Raw genomic sequence first — 20,951 nt, forward strand, 5'->3', positions numbered from 1 at the left:
TTCATTCCATGCTCTTCTTAACACTGTTGAGCTGCTTGTGAATGATTTTGACACAATACTCGTGTGTGTGTGTGTGTGTGTGTGTGTGTGTGTGTATGTATGTATGTGTATATATATATATATATATATATATATATATATATATATATATATATATCTATCTAATGTGTGTATATGTGTAATACACACAAATAAATTCTTAGTTGAATTCTCTGGAAATTTTGTTCGGTGACATTTTTTACTCCTTTTGAGTGCTTAAGCGGCTACATCTAGTGACTTTTCAGGGTTTGTCTGGTGACTTCGTGCTGTGTGGAGTTGGCAACACTGGAGTCATTCTGCAAACTCGAGAGGCCTTAACTGCAGCTATAACTCTGAGAGATGTGAGTTGCCTCAGTCATCTCAATGGGGTGTTGGAACTGAAATCTAATGAAGCCAAAAGTCAATATTTTTAATTATTTCACTGTTGTAGTACAAGAAACTACTTCTAACATGTTTTTATAAAACTGACTAGCTTTCAAGATGTCGCTCATGATGGTGTTGAGTTTTAACTGTTTGTGAAACATTTTAGATCTTTGAATGACAGATGCTCAACAAAATAGTAAAACCACATCCCACTCCACTTACTTTGAGCTCCATTATTTTAGGGATAATCATGAGTCATGATAAATGGCCTGTAATGTGTGCGAGATCTTATTTGCTGCTGTTGGTAGTGTTTATTGGTTTGCTAGTTTTATCAATACTATGTACACAGTGAAAGGAGGTAGGAAGACTCCTTGAGTAGCATCTCATTGACATCAAGGAAAGTTGCAATTAAATTATGTGGCATGATGTTTTTTTTTTTTCCTACCTCCCTTCCACGCTAACTTATTCCTCCCAGTGTTTGTAGCAATTAGGTTTTTTCTGTGTTTGATTTCTGGGTTTATAGCAGAAGTTTTGTCAGGAGTCGGTGTACAGAAGAATCATCTCCAGTGAGGTTCAGAGAAGTCTGTGACATTAAAATGAAGCTGTGTAACTTTGGTACCTTGTCTTTTCATATTTCCCACTAACTTAAAATCTGTGCAGTTCTTTTGACTGTACTTAAAATCTAAAGTAGCTAGAGTTTTTTAGGCTTTGTGGTGTTCTTTTAATTTGGAATATAGCACAAACACCAAAGTATCTTTCACACGTGGCTGATGTCTTGTGGTGGTGGTGGAAGAAGTTTTGAAAGTTTTTTTGTTTCAATAATTTGTGTGGAAAAAAGTCTGTCACTTGCAGGAATTCTCAGATTTCCTGTAGGACTTTTCATCATTAAAGTAAGGGACTTTTCACTATGAAAATAAATCCTAACACAGTAAATCCAAAGTGTATCTGTGTATATTTTGCCTTGATTACTCTAGTTCTGCCAAGTTTTTGCCTAATTATACTAAAACCAGAAATAAGTAATGAGTTCTGATTACAACACAGCTTTGTCCACAAGCACAGTAAAAATATGGCTCCATGTAGTTTAGAAGAGACCTTAACTGTATTTTGGACAGCTGAAGGGCGAGAACGTGGATAAGGTCCAATCTACAGTACAAAATGGAACAGTGCTCTTAATATGCATGGCGAATGGGGTTGTGTTAGGGCCTCTCCCTGCAGCGCTCATGGGTGTACGTACAATCTTTATAAAAACTTCAGATTAACAGTTTCTAAAAATACCCTTCCAAATATGCTCCTACAGAACAAAAGCTTTCTTCGCTTTCTCCACTTACATTGCACCACTCCAAAACACACAGCTCGGGAGAATATACCAATATTTCCATTACTCCTAAATTACTCCCTAGACCAGAGGTAGTCAGTAGGTGGCCAAATCCAGACCGCCAGGCGCATTTGAATGGACCCTGAAATCTATCTGTTGTTGTTTTTTATTATTTTCTCTGTAGTCTGGACCTTGACTATACCTTGATGAAGAAATTTGGACCTTGACTATAAACTTTCAAGTTTGCTTTAATGGTTCTCTTCCTGTCTGTCTCTTTTGTGGCTCCACCTCCTGTTGCTTACCTACTTCCTGTTTGTTCCATAAAGAGGCCCTTTTTATCCATCCACACTTTCAGTGGGTGACCACGTTGGTTTTCGTGACTTTGCTACCACTGGTTTCACTTCAAATTTACCTCTGCGGTCTCAACTCATCTGTTCCCTTCTGTTCAGTGTTGGATATGAGGCTACAGTAGTCTAGATGGCATATTATCAAGGCATAGAAAAAGGGTTTTGGTTGTTTTTTTTTGCAGAGGATGGATTTGGGTATGCTGTAAAAAGAAAGAAGCAGCAGGATATAGCAACAGCTTGAATGTTGGGGGCAACTGAGAAATAAGAATCAAGGGTGACACCAAATTGTGAGCGTAGGGAGCAGAAAGGCTTGTGGTATTGAAAGGTAGGGTGGGGAAGATGATGAGTTCTGTTATTTGGAGGGTTTGTTCCTGTAAATTGATGGCAGGAGATCCAGGGAGAGATGTCAGAGTGATGCAGTTCAAGACTGGCTCTGAACAGAACAGATAATATATTCAACCAGTGGAAGGCGGAAGCTTACACACAGACTTGGTACAACATGTGATATCTCTTGAACATGATGAAAAAGGCCCCTCCTCGTACTTTTAACTCTAAGTAATACAGAAGACTTAAACCAAATCCTTACTAGCTCTGTTCCAAGGAATGAAATTCCTTTTGGCAAAAGCAGGTAAAGAGTTTGCACACGTGCTGTGTGGAGGAGTTGGGCAAAGACGATCACTACATATCAGACTATAAATGAGATGTCTTTAGCTGGCTTACTTGCAGCCCCCACACCACCTCTCTCCATTTAGAGCTGCAGAATCTAAAAATGTTTACACCTTGAACAGGCAGTGTTAGTGCATCAGCAGCTCTGTTTGCATTTGTAAAGATCAGGCTGATTGTAGAATGCATCTCATCTGTAGATCTGTAACCCATTTTGAAGGGAATAGTCCAAATCGTAGGGGGTGGGGATGGCAGAGAGGAAGGACAGATGGTGGTTCCCTGTTTTAGATCTGCAGTTTGTATGCCTCTGTCAGATTAAACAGTTTCTCTGGCTAATCCCAGAGCCTATTATAGATAGTGCATATTCTGGATATCTGTATAAATACACATGCACTTATTTAGTCCTTTTTTGCATGTTTGAATGAAAAAGGGTGGGGGAAGATTATTAAAGTATTCACTTCCTGCCTCTGGACAGCAGGCGAGAAGATGGAGTGGGAGGAAGAGCTCAAGTGAGGTCTTGCTTTATCTTTGTTAAAGTAAACATCTTGCAGAGCTGTGAAAGTCAGAGAAGAACTTTGGTGAGCTGTTTTGACATTCCTCATTCCAGAGGGCAGGATCACCCTAACATTCAGGGTTGTTCTCAAAGGCTGTTGGCTGAAAATTCTCTGCCTTTTTTGGGCTGGGCTTGGAACAGAACTTGATGCTGCTTTCCTAAAGTGATATTTGTGGCCGCCATCGCTGTTGTTCTTTTTACGATGTCAATTGAGGCTGACTCACCACCCACCAGATGTGTATGAATGACTTTTGGATTCTGACTACACTCTTAAATTGCTGTGATTGATTAATATTTTTCAGCTTTTCATTTAATCGCTTGCTGCTCTCCTTCTAAGGGACAATGTCACCATACACACTGTTGCTTCACACGGTGAAGGGTTTTTCTGGAACCTCGTTATACTTGGTTATATTGAACTAGTAAGGGAGTGACATTGCTGGTTAAATTTGCATCCTCCCACTTCAAGTATTCAGGGCAATCTATCACCAGTAGGTATGACATTATTGTTCCTTGTTATATTTATTGCCTGTTATGAAACACCAGTGCACAATTATGAAAATTCAAGGATTGGAAATGACTCTCTGCATAGTCCCAGTTTTCCTACTTTGTGGCTTCTGTCGTGACCTTCACATTGGGTGTTTTAACTCCATTAGCACTGGGACTGACACTACTGCTGCTGTTATTGCCATTGATCTATGTTGGTAAATCCTGCCAAATTGCGTCATTGAGGAGTTGAGACAGAGATCCATGTTCTTTTTCTTTCTCGGCCTTCTGGCTAAGAGGGGTTAAAAACATTATCTAAGTTATATCTAGGAGAGAAATGAAATGAGTTACCTGATCCAAGGCAGCTGCTGTCAGAGAAAACTTCAGCCTTTCCCCAAGATTAGGAGGATTTAAAAGTAGGAGAGTGACCCTGATATACTGTGAGGTAGGGCTGGAGCCAGCTCCCTAGTAGCCGTTGCAACAAGGGGTGCCTTTGTTCATTTGTTTTTCATTTTTTGGGGAAAAAATAATTCCTGCTCAGTCTCTATGAATCCTGTTGTATAACAAGTTATTTAGATGTTGCAAACTGCTCGGCAGAACATGTGTATACATTACAGTAACTTCAGAAGCAGTGGGTTTAGTCAGCAAGTTTGAATGATCATCCACAGATTTTTAGGTCACTTGACTTCAGTAACAGTTGAATTTAAGCTACTAGTCAAAAAATGCCAGTTTTTCAAAAACAGGCTGTTGTTCCCTTAAAGGCATCCTCTCTTTCCCTGTTTGGCTGCTGTGGACATTTGAAGCTTTTGGACAATACCTACTCCAGCATTTGAGAATGCACTTTGCAGAGTGCTTGCTGGTAGTTGATGAAGAGTTGGCAGGTTACATTGGTGATGGCACCCTCTCCTTGCTTTCAGCTACTTCTACAAAGTGTTCAAGCTCCTCATTGTAAAGAAAACCTGGATGCCTGTAAAAGGAGTTGAAGGAGGAGGAGCCAGTTTAGCTGTCTCCTCTAGGAGTCGTTGGAGAGGATGCTGGAGCTGCCAGGTACCAGTGGGGAAACTCCAGCAATAGAAGAGCCAGGACCTGCCAATGGGACCAGAGCTGCCAGTGCAGGAGGAGTGTCCAGGAAAGCAAGAAACTAAGCATCTGGGCAGAATATGCAGAGGCAAAGAATAACCAGGTGGCAGAGAAGCACATGCAGAGGAGCAGATCAGAGAGTCCAGGATATTCTATGGTTCCTTGGCTGTGGAATTTGCTTCCCAATTGTGCAGTAGTCTTGGGTTTTCTTTTTTAGTTTTTTTTTTGGTGTTTTTTTTTTTAAATCTTATTTTTAGCCTTCATGGCTGTGAAGAAAACTTCCTGTCTCAACCTTAAATTACTGTGACAACCTCAACCAGTTTGTCAGCGTACCAAAGACCTTCCACACCAAATCACAAGCCTCTACCACTTGAGCTAAAAGAGTAACTTCAGTAACCATTTGTGGGCATGGGGAAGATGGTACATTCACTGCACCTAGGGGTTGGTTAAAGTAATAACCGGTCATAGATCTGGCCACCTTTCGCCTCTGTGGTAGATCACCAAAGTGCTGTGAGGGGGAATCCAGCTGCTGGATCCACAGGTGTTTTAAGATTCCTTGGATTTCAACAGGCTGTAGCACTGTTTCTTTCCTTATCCTCTCTGGTGCATTTCCTGGGCAGCAACTCTGCTACTCCATCATGGGTATGGAGCGCCTCAACCCATGTGTCTTAGGTCACCAGGACCAGGATAGCTTAAATTCACCCTCTCCCAGAATCCCACCAAAGGTGTGTACTTTCTGAGTTACTGTTTCACACTCCCAAGGGGCACATGGCAACTCTGATGCATATAACACACCGTGTCAGGGAAATTAGTCAGGAGGTGGGGAAACTTAATGCTAGCTATGGAATGCCTTAATTAGCACAATATGAAGACTAACCACTGTTTTTTCACTAAAGGAAAGTTATACTTCTGCTAACCATAATTATTTCGGTGAATAAACAAAATGGATAGAGAATCTGTTAACATACCTTCCAGGGACTTTCCAAAAAGCTTTTGATAAAAACCTCCATGAGAGTAAATTATGGGATGAAATGATATTATGAAGCTGATTGTGAAAGGAACAAAGTATTAAATGGTTGGTTTTAATCATAGACAGAGGTTAATAGTGAGATGCCCAGTGGATCTGTACCGGGAACTACGTTTAATATATTTAGTGGTCTGGAAAAGGAGGTGAACTGTGAAGTGGTAAAATTTTCAGATGACAATTATTTAGGTTAGTCAAGATTAGAGAGAACTGTGAAGAACTTCAAAAGACCTGGCAAAGCTAAGCTAGCTTTGGACAACGCTGGCAAATCAATCACTGTAAATGAGTGCAAGGCAGTGTGGATTGGAAGGAACTCTTTGAACTGCTCATGCATATTAATAGGTTTTAAATTAACTTTAATCACTCTAGCTCTGCTGGTGGTTGCAATGATGGCAGCTATAACATAGACCAGATTAGAACATTTTATCGCTACTGCAATGAGGGTGAATTATAGGTTCTAAATTTCCTAGATGCTGTGGCCACTAGGGGCAGGTTAATGAAAATAGCTGTGCAGGGTGTAATGGTACTCCACTTTTTTTAAACTGTAGAATGATATGAAATGGATAGAGTAATACCTAAAATATCATGGCATTGTGTACTTTTTTTTTTAATTACTCCATTTCAAAAAGGACATATTGGAAATAGAAAAGATTTGGAGAAGGGAAAGAGAAAATTACACACCGAAAGACAGGTTAGGAGAAGTACGTAACATAGTAAATTTATGTAATTGATGGCACAGAAAAGATCGGTTGGACACCCCCATCTACTCTCACAATAAAAGGGAACATGCAATAAGATTTAAGACAACAACTTCCTAAAAATGAACACTCATAATTATCCTGTAGAATTTAGTGCCACGGTGAGTACATCTATGCTGCAGCTGATAGCATGCTTCCCAGTGTGGGTGTAGACACTCGCTAGCTTTGCTCTAACTAGTGTACTAAAAGTAGCAGTGTAGCAAGGAGTAGCATGGGCAGCAGCTCAGACAGCTAGCTTGAGTACAAACCTGCTGGGACCCCCCCAGATATGCACTTGAGTGGCTAGCTCGAGCCACTGCTCGTTATCCCCAGCTACACTGCTATTTTTAGCATGCTAGCTTGAGTAGAGCTAGCGCATGTCTGTCTCCCTGAGCTGGGAAGTGTGCTCCCCACCTGTAGGATAGGTGTACCCAATGTATTTTAGAGCAAAGACTTAGGTCATGTCTACACTAGTAGTTATGTTGGCAAAACTTTTGTTGCTTGGGGTGTGAAAAAAGCACACCCCTGAGTGACATAAGTTTTGCTTGTATAAACTCTAGTGTGCACTGTGCTATGTTGAGTTGGTTTTATTATGTCGATATGAGAGCTCTCTCCCGTCAGCATAATGCGGCTACACGAGCGCTCTTACAGCGGCACAGCTGTATCGGTACAGCTGTGCTGCTGTAAGCTTGTAAGCGTAGATGTGGCCTTTGAAAATTTGTAAAAGGATGAAGCACTCTTTTATGGATAATGAGAACCTCTGCAGACACACTAATAGGTTAACAGTGATATAAATCCCCACATTTCAGGGCCATAGGCCAGCCACTAACTGCTGTGGGCCAGAAAAATTTCCTCTTTGGTCATATTGATGATAGTTTGTTCGGTGAGGACGTTTTCCTCTGATATTGACCAAATGCTAGAGAAACTGGACCAATGGTCTGGAATGGTATGGCAGTTCTTGTGATTTGGAGGAAATCTGCAAGCTTTTGCATGTGCTGTGTATGGAGCACATACAATTTGTGCTTACCTCTGTATAATCCTGGAATATGTGTTCTTGGGGCACAGGTAACTCGCCTGCTGCTGATTATGCTTGACAGATAATATTTCATTTGTATTTTACCAGAAAATGAATCCAGGAATTTTACTTTGAAGGTTTTGACTTTGTGAATTGATGGGTGGAGTCTGGGATAACCAGCGGTTTGGAACATGTGCAATATCACCACATGGGGTTGGAAGAGAGTCATGTAATTTACGTGGTATTCTGCAATCCATTGCCCGATGGGGTTTCTGTGTTGAGAGAAAGAGGCTTCTAACTGCAGCTGTGATTTAAAAACAAACAGAAGGAAAAACAAAAATAATAGTACAGTTTGTGCTTTATCAATTTGTCCAGGCACTAAGTAAGCAAAATGGAACAGATGTGGCATATCTGGTTGTAATAAACTTGGCAGTCCTCTCTATGGAACATGCATGTGCAGCCCCTCCCATGCAGGATATTTCACGCTTTCTCTTTTCAGTTGGTCTCTGTATTTTTGTGTGTGTCTAATACAGAGTTTACAAATTGCTATTCCCCTTTTTTTTAACATTAGCCTTTTAATGTATGACACATAATTATACCTATTTTGCATTACAATTTTTGATGATTTTATCCATATGAAATCTGTTCTAATATCACATTTACAGACAAAGGCAAAAAACTCCCAACGCTGTAGAGTATCTGTGCAGGAGACCAACCTTTCCTTCCCACTTCCAGAATTAGCCTGTTTAATGCTAAAGGATCTAACAAAGGTGTTCGCCTTTATCCCTGAGAAGTTCTGTAGGGATAGCTAAAGCTAAGATTTTGTCATGGATATTTTTAGTAACGGTCACGGACGGGTCACTGGCAATAAAGAAAAATTCACGGAAGCCCATGACCTGTCCCTGACTTTTATGAAAAATATCCATAAAATGGGAAGGGGCTGGGTGGCCAGAGGCCAGCTGGGAGCTGCGGGGTACCCCCACTGCCTATGGCAGCTCGGAGATTGGAGAGCCCACTGCCTCAGGCGGTGGGGGTACCTTGCAGCTCCTTTCCTCTGTGGGAGGCGGTGGGATGCTGCAGCTCCCAGCCATCGGGGCTGAAATCATGGAAACTTTGGAAGTCATGGATTCCGTGACTTCTGTGACCTCCGTGGCAAAATTGTATCCTTAGGGATATCCTCTGAAAGGATGATGATGATGATGCTTACACAAGGTCATGAGATATCTGTAATGGGTTCACCTGGCTGCAACTGCACTGCATGCGTTTTTTATAAGATCATGGGACTGGTGGGAAGAAGGAAGATCTAGTATATTAAGGGATAACTGACTTACTCAAATATTTTTAAATAGGAAAATAAAATTGGAGTTACGTTTAGAGTTTGAATTGAGGAATGAGGCAGTAAGTCTACATATGCCTTCTGACATTAAACATCACCAAAAAAAGCTAAAGAAGTTAGGGCCTTGCTGTGAAGATGAGATGTGAAATGCTATTGGCTCTAAGGAAGTCAATGGATAGGTTTCAGTGAGTGCTATAGCATGAGATGTCGTCAGCTACTTACATGTGAGTTACAGGGTACTAATCTTTTAACCTTTGTAACAGTCTTACAGCTCACAGCTACACGAGTTATTTCAAAGGCTTTTCTTGAGTTCTTAATGGTACTTGGTTTAACTGCAAGTATAATTTGGAGTTAACTGTCAATGTGGGGATATACATGCTAACTGGATATCCTGGAGGATGAAAGAATCTCTGTTGGGCCTGGAAGAGGAAATAAGATTGGAACGACTATTTAGAGGCACCACATGGTCATTTAAACAAATTGGAGAAAGTTTGTAGGTTCATTTTACAAGGTGCTGCAGATGGGGTCCATGTAGATACAGATTAAGCCTGCAGGCTTCATGAGCACAGAGAAATGGTTACTCACTGTTAATGTTCCTTTGACCAAACCCTACCTCGAGAATAAAGTGTAAAAAGCCTGTTTGGATTTAACTGTTTTGGAACTGCAAAATTTTAGTGAAGTTTGACTTTGATTCTTCCACATGCTTGTTGTGTGTTTCCAGACCACAGGTGCAGTCTTTTGTCTATGGTAGTCTGAAGAAGAACTTGATAGCTTGTCTCTCTCTCTCGCTCTCTCACCAACAGAAGTTGGTCTCACCCACCTTGTCTATCTGGGGTAAACTAAAATATTTTGGATACTTCAGTCTTTTGAAGGATATAATTGACCCCTGAGGACTTGTCCAAACTTTCTGAAGTGCTGTATTGTTTTGAATGTTGGTAGTGAGTAGTATTACTGCTCTTCTCACTTGCCCTGCACTTTCTTTGCACTGGTGGCTTTACTCCTCCTAAGGCCTTGGTGCTCCTTGGTGCATGTATGAAATGGCTGGGAACAGCCTTGGATTGCTTTCCACGTTCTTTTGAAGGTGAGCTTCATGAAAATGAGTTGGGGAAATGAGCATCACTTCAAACACAGTAAGTTTGGGGGAGGCTTTGATTGTGTTAGTCAATGTGGTTTAAGTTTGAAGGGCATTATTGTCTGGTCTGTTGACTAAGGAATTAGTGAATAAATAGTGTGCTTTCCTTAATGGTCTTTGAAAACTGAAGTGCCCTTTAAAAAGTAAACCTATCCAGTGACCCTCACTGTCTTTCAGAGACTAAGTTCAATTAAAAATTAGTCAAACATCTTTTAGGCACAAGATCGAATCACTATTGACTGTGAAAAGGAAGCAGTCTTTGGTCAGAACAGGGACATGTTTATATGTTAGGTCACTATCGGAGGCCTCTGTGTGTGTGGATGTTGCTGTGCCATGTAAGAGGGGTGCACATTTTTTTTGCCTTTTTACTTTTTTGTTCACTGACTGACTCTCTGCTACAGTTATCTCTGCAGCTTCTTTGTGAATGTTTTGAGAGCCCAATATAAACTTATTGGTAAGGCCCTTCTTATCTTGCAGTATTGCAGATTGAGCAGTATTAGGCTTCCACTGCAATTTTGACAGCAGGAGCCCTGGCTGCCCTGGGGCTGAGAGCTGGAGTCCCAGCTCTCAGCCTGGGGCAGCCGACAGTGGAAAATTGCAGAAAAATATAATGGACTTGATTACCGCAAATAATGAGGTCCGCTATTACTTTTTTTGTGACTTTTTTCTTTGGCTGGTCCGCAACCAATTTTTTGACAATCACCCCGCAATTCAAGTAGGGCCTTATTTATTGGACATATTTCCAATGGGTGCCATCTAGTGCAAGGAGCAAAGCCGAGAACTGAGATGTATTTATATCTAGACTTTTGGTGCTTTGTATATGTTGAAACTGCTTTTAAAGGTAACCAGCAAAGGGGAAAAAATTAGCTTTGTGCCCTTTTCTTTATGATTTATAAAGGGTGCCTTTAAAGACTTCAAAAAAAATTTGGCATGCTTTTTACACTAGAAATTTAGATCTTTTCTAGCTTGCACTAAAGAAGGGTTTGCACCCGGACAGCTATACCTGTTCTCCAAACAAAATAAGCTATACCGGCAAAAGGACTTTTTTGCCAGTAAAACTGTGTCTGCAGTAAGGCTTCTTAATGGAATAAAAATGCTGTAAAGGAATTGCTCCCCTAATAAACATTTCACTATATTGTCAAAAGTTTCTAGTGTAGACCTGGCCTAGGTTAGCAGACTTTGATTGGAGAACCAGTGCAATGGTGACATTACAGGAGCTCAGAGTGAAGGTTAAGTGATTTGAGAGGCAAAAGGATTTTTAGCCAAACTGTTGTCCTTTTTTTAACACCTATTTTACTCCATTGAATAGGATTTTGTATAAAAGAATCACATTTTATCTGATTCTTTTATTATGTTACACCTTAACTCAGCTTCAGTTAAGGTGTAACATTTAGGTCAGCACAGAGGACTAGACTTGATGACTTCTAGAGGTTGCTTCCAGCTGTACATTTCTATGATTCGATGGGTATATATGCTTTGAGATCTTCCAGCAAAGTCAAAGAATACTAAACTTGATATTCCTGAGTCTTTTCTAAGCTAAAAAAAATGAAGCTCTTAAAAATCTTTCAGGCCTTACATCCATTAAAAGCAAAAATGACAATGCCCGTGCATATAAAAATATATATATATTTTGGAAGCAGAAATCACCTGAAAAGGAGAAATACTGTGTAGTTTACACTGAATTAATTTCCTGTTGCTGTTCTTACTTTTCTAAAAACTAATCCTGTTGAAGAGTTCAGCTAGCTTCATTTAGAAGGAATTCCAGTGTAATCTGGAAGTGTTATACTAGTATATTTAGATCAGCTTTGATTTAGGCCTTGGCTACACTTGCAAATTTGCAGCGCTGCAGCAGGGTGTGAAAACACACCTCTCCAGCGCTGCAAATTGCGGCGCTGCAAAGCGCCAGTGTGGTCAGCCCCAGCGCTGGGAGCGCGGCTCCCATCGCTGTACGTTATTCCCCACAGGGAGGTGGAGTACGGACAGCGCTGGGAGAGCTCTCTCCCAGCGCTGGCGCTTTGACTACACTTAGCGCTTCAAAGCGCTGCCGCGGCAGCGCTTTGAAGTGCAAGTGTAGCCAAAGCCTATGAGGGTCTCACATCCCCATCCGTTTAGAATCTGCTTTATAGGATCATAGAATAGTAGTGTCTGAATGGCAGGGCTTTTTGTTGCCCTGGCTGGTGTGAGAAGACCTGAGCTAATGCTTCCCTATGAGCATTCTTTTCAAGATAGGGTGTTTAATCAATCTGTGGTTAGTGTTATAGTGCTCTGTTGGCTTTAGAGCAGGGGAATGTTTTAGTGCTTAGGGATGACATTTTCAAGTCATAAAGCAGATGGGCTATATCTTTAAAATAAAAAGCGTTTCCAGATAAGATAACTGTTTGTTACGTTGCTGCAGCTTTTTGGGGCCTCAAATTCTGATGTAAGGCAAAAGAAGTTTAAACACATTCAAGTTGGGATGTTTCAGATGTTCTCTTTTTTTCCAGCAATTTAAACAGAGGGTTGGTTCTCTGAGGCCTGGTCTACACTATGGAGTTAGGTCAAAGTAAGGCAGCTTATATTGACCTAACTCTGTAGGCATCTACACTAAAATGTAGCTCCCCCTGGGGTAACTTGCCCACTATACCAACTTAATAACTCTACCTCCACGAGAGGCATAGTGCTTAGGTCGATTGTAGTTAGGTCAACATGGTGTCAGTATAGACACTGTTGCTTACATCAACTGTTGTTGCCTTTCAGAAACCATCCCACAGTGCCCCCACTGACAAGTAAACTGGTGCAAGTGCTCCTGGTGAGGACGCACACTGCCTGCACAAGGAGTGCAGTGTGGACTTGCAAAACGATTTAATTACTGTTGTGGCTATACTTTGATGTACCTTAGGTCGACTTACAGCAAGTATATACTACAAAATTGAGAGTTGGGCCATACCTGTAGGAGCATTGATCCGTAAAATGGTTTTCTGTTCGAAAACCTGTCTAGAAATAATGATCAGCTTCAAGTCATTGGCAAATTAGACCAGAGTCTCTATTTTCCCTAAGTCTCTTGACGCTTCCAAAATAGTATTGAATTTGCTTGCTGAAATCCTCTTTTGATTAAGAAGCATCCAAGAAATTATTCACTTTTTTAAGACTACCTTGATTCCCATTTGTTTATCCAGGAAGGCGGCTGTTACAATCAGTACAATAGCCCTTGTTTGTTTTGATATTAAATTGTTTATTTTACAATGGATTTAGAAGCTCTCATGGAGAAATGGTGGAGGTTTTGCAGTTAACTAGGAAGACATGGCCATCAGTTTTGTTTTTGCCAAACAAGAGGTAGTTGTGGTTTGGATATTGGGTAGAAAATGCTTTTTTCTTTTTTCCTCTTGGCAGAATCAGAGATGACATTTACTTTCAGAGAACAAAACTTTGAATTCCTTAGTAGCCACCCTAGCCCACCATGACTGCGATTACCTTAGGTTTTATACTGCCACCCATCACCATTGAGCACCGTCCATGTAAAATTAATCCTAAAGTCCCTTGTGCACTTCATGGAGTCTTTTCTTTCTTTTCAGGGTAAAAACACTGCTTAGAGTAGGAGTTTTGGTTTTGTAGACAATGATTTTATTTTTTTTAAAATGGGTTTTCAGAGATTTTTTTGGTTGCGGTTTTTGAGTAGGTGGTGGTGTCAGTGTTGTCGTTCTTATGGTTGAAAGCCCCTTTTGAAGAGGAAGGCTTTGCAGCGTTCCCTGAAGATGGTCAGACTCTAGATTCGCCTGATCTCCTTTAAGTTTGTCCCATAGCTGAATCCCCTTGACGAAGGGTACTTTTCCAGCTGCTTTTGTGTGCTTCATTTTGCATTGTCCCAAAGTGGCACAGCTGTATATTGGTAGTTTCTTGATTAAAATTTGGTCTTTAATGTAGCTGGTGCTCAATCAGTTAATTGCTTTTGAATTGGTATCAGAAGCTGACTGCATGGGCCTAATGTAAGCAAGCTTACACCTTGGAGAAGGCAGGCAGTTGCATTCTGTACCCACTGGATCCTGTGTGTCATCTTCACATTCAGCTTCAGAGACAGTGACTTACAGTAATCCAGCCAGGAAGTGACAAATTCCTAGCAACTGGTGGTGAAAGAAGGTGTTTTTAGAATATGATGTCACTTGGTCACCCAAGCTTAGCAAGGAGTTAAACAGAACCCCAAAGCATCACACCATTTTGATGAGTGGTGACCATACACCTTTACTGGAAGGTGGAGGAAAAGTCTCTGTTTTTTCAGTGTTGCTTCTTTCTGACTGTCATCACTTTGGTCTTGCCTGGGTTTACCTTCATCTGGGAGCTGATCTCTTCTTGATAGAGGTTGCATCAGTGGAGAATGAGGTGTATAGCTGAATAGTACTAGCGTACCATTGGCAGCTGAGCCTGTGGCATCTCACTGCCTCTCCCAGTAGTCTCATGTAGCTATTGAAAAGAGAGGTAGTATGGACCCTGCGGGACCCTGCAGGTGTGAGTGCTTTCATAAAAGAGGAGCAATTATCCATCACCACTCTGAGTTCTGCTGGAGAGGAATGATTTTAGCCACTTGAATGCTGAGACATCTACTTCTGTCATGTTGTGCAGGAATATTAGCAGTACCTTGTGGTCCACTGGTGATGTAGAGAGGTCCAAGAGTATCAATATGGAGATTGTCTGTCTCTCTAGCCATCAGGTCATCTTTTAGTACCACTAAAAGTCTCTGTGCTGTGTCCTAGTCAAGAGGTTCTCAATCTTTTTCTTTCTGAGGCCCCCCGCAACATGCTATAAAAACTCCATGGCCCACCTGTGCCACAATGACTGGTTTTCTGCATATAAAAGCCAGGGCCGGCGTTAGGGGGTAGCAAGCAGTGCAGTTGCTTGGAGGCCCCATGCCACAGGCGCCCCCACAAAGCTACATTGTTCAGCCTTCAGCTTCAGCCCCAGGTGGCGGGGCTCAGGGACCTGGGCTTCAGCCCCATAGAGTGGGATTTTGACTTTTTGCCCTGGGCCCCAGCAAGCCTAATGCTGGCCCTGCTTGGAGGCCCCCCTGAAACCTGCTCGAGGCCCTCTGGTTGAGAACTGGCTATGGTACATCCAGCAGTAATGAAGTACATTAGCTTGATATTTCTGCTAAAATGATCAGCTGTGAAATAGTTAATGTTGACATTTTAAATTGTTATATTTAGTTTTCAGAGTTAACCAATTTTGATGAATGGGGAGCAGTTCACACCTCTCAAAGCCATTATTTCAAGCTGTCTGCAGGCTCAGGAAATCATAAATGGTTTACATCTGATTCACACTGCAGTTTATTCTGGCAATTTTAAGGGACTTTTCTTTGATGAAAGCTTAGATTCTAGACCAGCAGTTCCCAAACATTATTCCTTCATGTACCACCTTCTGAAATTGTTGTGAAGTGAATGGGTGGAACATCAAGCTTATGTACACCATTTGGAACCATGATCTAGACTATTGTGTGGCACTTTACATGGGTATACAATTGTAATTTACACAGGGCCCTATAAATATGTTACAATTACCAGTTTACCTAATACAATATTATCTGGGCTGTGACTGTCAAGAGAGCTATTATATTTATTATAGAACAGTATAGAGTACAGTAGAAAACTGTCATACATGGGTTGGATTTTTGTGGAAAATGTGAAAAGTGCAAATTCATAACCTAGTTTTAGAGTAGGAGGAGAACAACACTATAAACAAGGGTCCGAAATACCACCCACCAACTTCCTATGCTGATGTAGACATTAAATAAATGATTCTTACAGCACTGAATGTGTGGTGGATGAGGAAGTACTAGTTGTATAATCTCATCCATGCCTCTCTATTTTCTACAGTAGGCTCTCACACTAACCACTTAGCATCTTAAAGGGCTGTCCCAGGTGCAGGATGTCTGTGTGCACAGCTCAGAAAACTGAATTATTACTCTGTAAGTAATACCTTGGATTTTTTTGTAGTCTGTCCTCTGTGAAAAATATCTTCTGATTAAAAGTAATTTAGACTTCTTGTAAATGTAACAGGAGTGAAGCAATCTCACAGTCTGGTGTGGTCTAGCATGTGAGAGTACACACATCCCAGGATGTTATTTAGAGAGTGGTCTGGTTTGTTTCTAACCTTTGAAATCCTGTCTAAAGAGGTGTGTGTGTTGCAAGAGTGGCCACGAGGGGTCCAGTGCTACAGTGACATCACTAGAAATGTTCTGTAAAATAATCCTAGTGGCTGGCAAACTACTCTCTGCGAAGTGAGTGGGTTGTATTTTGTGTTGTCTGGAGTTCATTCAGTAAGTGTTTTTGCAGCTGTTCCTATTCCATGCTTTTTTATTAAAACCGAGAGCTAGGTTTTTAAATACCCAGAGCACTACCCACTAGGAATAAGTATTCAGATGGTAGGAGCTCTAGCAGCTTTTCTTGGAGAGCTTTGGAAGAAACTGCATGGCCACTCCTTTACAATTCATTTGCCACATATGATTCTGAAACATTAGGGGCCTCATCCTCCTTTGATATACATAGTTCACGTTAGTATAACTGGGATCTACTCATAGGTATCTAGATGAGAGAATATTTTAGTGTCTCATTCTGCCAAGTGGCCCTTTATCCCAATAATTTACTATTAGGAAAATACAGCACAGGAGATGCCAATGGTAAGGACCTTCTACGTGATAGCCACTGGCACTAGATGATTATTGTGGGCAGTAGGGTATGATTAGCAGGAAATTTATTTGATGCATCACTGGCATTCCAGGTATGAGGTCTCATTTAAAAATGGCTACAGCTGTTGCCCCTTCAAAATATTTTTAATAAAGGTAGATTCCAGTCTGTGAATCTAATTTTCAGCACAAAACCATAACAAAGGGCCATTTAAGGATAGACCGTAGTCTCTATTCCTAGGCAGGCAGGGAGCCTCTAGCCTGAAAGGAAAAGGCTGTGTTCTACAATCTCTTCTCTGGCTTAGGTTTGTTACAGGTGTAATTAGATGTGCTTTCGAGCATGAAGTAAAGCTCCATTCCATTCTTTCTCTAATTTAAAAGAAAACAAAAAGGACTTAATTAAATAAACAAAACAAAAAGGTTGTTTGCAGCTGGAGGCATTGGGAAGCCTGGAATTAGAGTTCCCTTTGAAGTACCAGTAGGTATAATTCTATATCATTTTCCTGATCGGTATGATTCCAAGATAATCCAGGGGGGGTGTTTTGAGCATGGGAGAGTATGGATATTGTACTTGTTTGTGACTTGTCACTTTCCTTTGGTAACTTATCTCTCAATTCTTACCAATGCATAAGGCATCTGATAATGATATTTGCACCTTTTTTTTTTTGTTCTGTCCATCTGCATGCCTACCCTCTCTAAATATGTACTTATTTATGCTGCTTTGCTTTTATACACTTGCACAGCTTTCATGAATGCTTTCAGTATGCATGTTTTGTTTTTCTGCATAAATAGTAGGACCCCATACTCAATAATTGTGATAACTGAACGAGAGTCAAAGTGACAGATGCTGAAAGGTGTTCACTGCGAGTTCAGAGCTTAAGTGAAACTTTCTCTTGCCGCCATAAGAACTGAGCAAGGCTTTGAAAGAAACTTCATTTCTGTTTGATTCAAGGCTGCTTTTGGAAATGGATTTTTGTGTACCTTATTAAGTACTCCTACTCCAACAGTAGCTTTGTGAAGCCTGTCTGTTTCCCCAGGCCCTCCCCCAGGGAGTGGTTAAAGGGAATAAGACTTTATTGGTGGTGGCTTGAGGGTGATGGTCTATGTGGGTGTTGTTCAAATGTTGGGGAGGGGGCGTGTATGTGAGAAGCGATGTATAAACACTTAAAATGTATAAAGAGAAGAGTGCGTTTTGATAAATTGAAAGAACGATATAATAAAACATCTAGTTGTAGAGCCTTTAGCTCTACAGTACAACTCCATATGTTAAAGATAGTGAGGATATAGGTTGTGTTTCTGTAAATCTGTAGCAGGAAACTGGGCAGTTAACCTCTCTGTACTGTCTTCCCCAATTGTAAAATGGTTATAATACTGTAGCTTTGCCATATTCCATTTGTCCCAAGTGAATATCAAGAGCCACCAGAATTATTCAAGAGCTGGAAAAAATGCCTTACAGTAATAGACTTAAAGAGCTCAAAGATTGAGAGGTGAGATCTTCTGGAATACAACTTTGAGAATGTTTTTCTTCCTGGTTTTTATTGTCCGATTTTAATCTCTCTTAAAAAGATGTTTTAATCTAACTTGGTCTGACACAGTTTAGTAAATTGTTTAAAAATCATTCCAGTGCTGATGCTTAGAGCTGTGGAGAACTTTTTTCTGGTTGTGGTGGTATGCATTTACAGATGCTCTCAGGAGCAAGGAATCTGTATGGGAGGTGTGTTTATAGGAGGGTTGCTCTGGCCCCAGGGACGAGATGAGTGTGAAGACATTGGCACCATATTTCATAATTCCATTAATAGCTTTATAATGAAGTTCCTGTGGTATGGTGCCAGTCAATTTTGGTCCTTCATGGGGTGTAGTGATATCATTTTCTTTGCTCTAGATACTACTGAGTGATATCTCTGCCTCAAGATAAGAGTCTTCCAATCAGTAAAATTAAAACTCGCCTATATGCTACCAGGTTACCTCAGGCATGTTTAAATGTGGAACTGGCTTCAAATGTTACTTGTAAGGGGATAATGCTTTTTTTAAAATAAGAAACTAGTTGTGGTCCCTCTGCGGAATGCCAGTAATGAAAGAGGTACATCTCTTTGTTTCATTGTCCTATAGTGCACTCAACCATGATCTTCTAATTCTGCAGAGATTAAAGCGAAGAGCATATTCCTCTTTAATTTACAGAATGGTATCATTTTTCAAGGGTAACCCGTCCACTCTTTTTAGGATTAAGGAGCCATTTTGAAAAGAGGCTCACCTCCGTTTCTCTTGATGTGCATTTATATGTGGCACCAATAAGTGGAGGAGCAGTTGGTTCATTGTATGGCCACCTGCTGTTTCAGCTGGGTGATTGCACCAAGCTTGACCCACACCTGTTGATCCTGGTATGGTGGAGGGGTGCAATTTGACAACCTGGATATGTGATGGGAATAGTGAACCTTCTAAAAGTGGAACTTGGATTCCTGATCTGCTGTAATCTAGGTACATGTACCACTGTGTAACGAGAAATTCATTTAAAGTAAGTATTTGCCCTTTGGATTGAGGAGGGACTTTAGGGTTTTCTGTGCGAAATAGTATTTATCTGGCTAATTCCTGGCTGTCTAGGCTCTAGTGAATAAACATAGGTAGCTTTGGAGGCATTTCACTCTAGATGCAGGATGTTTATGTCCAAGCTGTACAAATAATAATGGAAGGGAGGGCTGGCTTCCCTTATTTTTCTGTATTAGCCATCACTTTCTGGCTTTTAAATTTTGTGCCTGCGCACGCAGGTGCGAGGTATGTGGCTCTTCTCTGACTGTCTGAGATGGGGCAAGTGTAAACTTCTTCAGCACTGAGCTGCCTTCAGCCTGTGCAGGGGAAATGAGCATTTTTTGTTGGAAGTAGGGCAGCAATAGGCAGCCATAATGACTTATCAATGTTGGATCATCATGCAATAATGCGCTACTCAGCCCTCTGCTGTCCTGAGCCGCCTACGTGCACAAGTGAATGGTGCCTTTGTTCTGGGTTGTTTGGAAGAATGCATGAGCTAATAGGACTGGTGAGAATTCAGTTTAGTTCCACTGTGTTAAAGGCCATGCTAATTCACAGCATCCTAAACTTTTCTTCCTTCCTTCTCTATTTAAGAGCAGAACGCTTAGAAAATTCAACCTGTTATGTTACATGGGCATTCTTTCTTAAAACTCCATATGCCAATTATCTCTAATGGAGTGTTGTCTGGTGACCTCTTCAGACATTGTCCATCGCTAGCCTCCTCTTTGCTCTCTGCAAAGACAGTTGCATTTCTAAGCCCTTTGTGCAGGCGCTGGAAGTTCTTAATCCTTAATAATTAAAGTGAAGTCATAAATGTGTTTCATAATGGATATATTTTCCCTTAAATGCTCCTTCATTGAAAGCCTCCACTCAGAATTGGAGTGGAGGCTTTCAATGAAGGAACTGCTGCTCATAATAGTTTAGATTTTTTTTTTCTGTCCTTCCATACTCAAAGTGTTGTAAGTATGGTGCCGGTGTGCAGCCAGATGAATAACAGTGGATTATATTGCAAACTGTGGTCCATTAAAACACATTTTATTGAGACAGGACATGTTGGCCAGCACATTATTTTTTCTCTGTTCATTTTGGAAAGTGAGGTGAGCGCTTTAACTGCCACCTGGCCCCTCATTAAAGGTTGGTAGAAAGTGCCCTTGATTCAGCATCCTGTCTGAAGAATGTCCGTCTCATGGCCCATCTCCTGCTATTTGAGGCCTGTTGTGAATTGTGAACTTACAACCTTTTTGTCTTATGCTGTGCAGTGCATCCCCCTTTATGTTCCAGGGAATGGAATCACCCACTCTTCTCACAAAATACTGTGTACCCACCAGTGGTTTGGTCATCCAAATGAAGAGAAACATCCTAGTGCTTGCCAATAGAAGGCTGAACATGTTGCACAAGTTGAGAATTTGCAGGGGTTAACCAATTTGGAGTACAGCTCCCCCTCTTCTCAGTATATACAGTACTGATCTTTCTACTCGCTTGCCTGTGTGGCTTACGGGCAGGGATGCAGCCATAACCCTGGAGTTTCAGTATCTAAACTGCTCTTGTCTTTCCTATTGGCAGTATGAGAGTGTAAGACACTACCCTCCCGTTCCTCTCACTGTCTATTCTAGCTAGCAATCTTGTGACTGATTGTTCAACTTTATGCTATAGCTATGTTTGTCAGAGTGATGGATGTTGACATTTGGACCA

General features: G+C 41.0%; 1 protein-coding gene across 1 annotated transcript in view; it reads left to right on the plus strand.

Annotated features, from left to right (window-relative positions):
• Positions 1-20,951, plus strand: part of LAMC1 (laminin subunit gamma 1) — a 129,827-nt gene that overhangs the window by 54,640 nt on the left and 54,236 nt on the right.

This window comes from Mauremys reevesii, linkage group 8, assembly GCF_016161935.1.
Source record: "Mauremys reevesii isolate NIE-2019 linkage group 8, ASM1616193v1, whole genome shotgun sequence".
In the NCBI taxonomy this organism is placed as follows: Eukaryota; Metazoa; Chordata; order Testudines; family Geoemydidae; genus Mauremys; species Mauremys reevesii.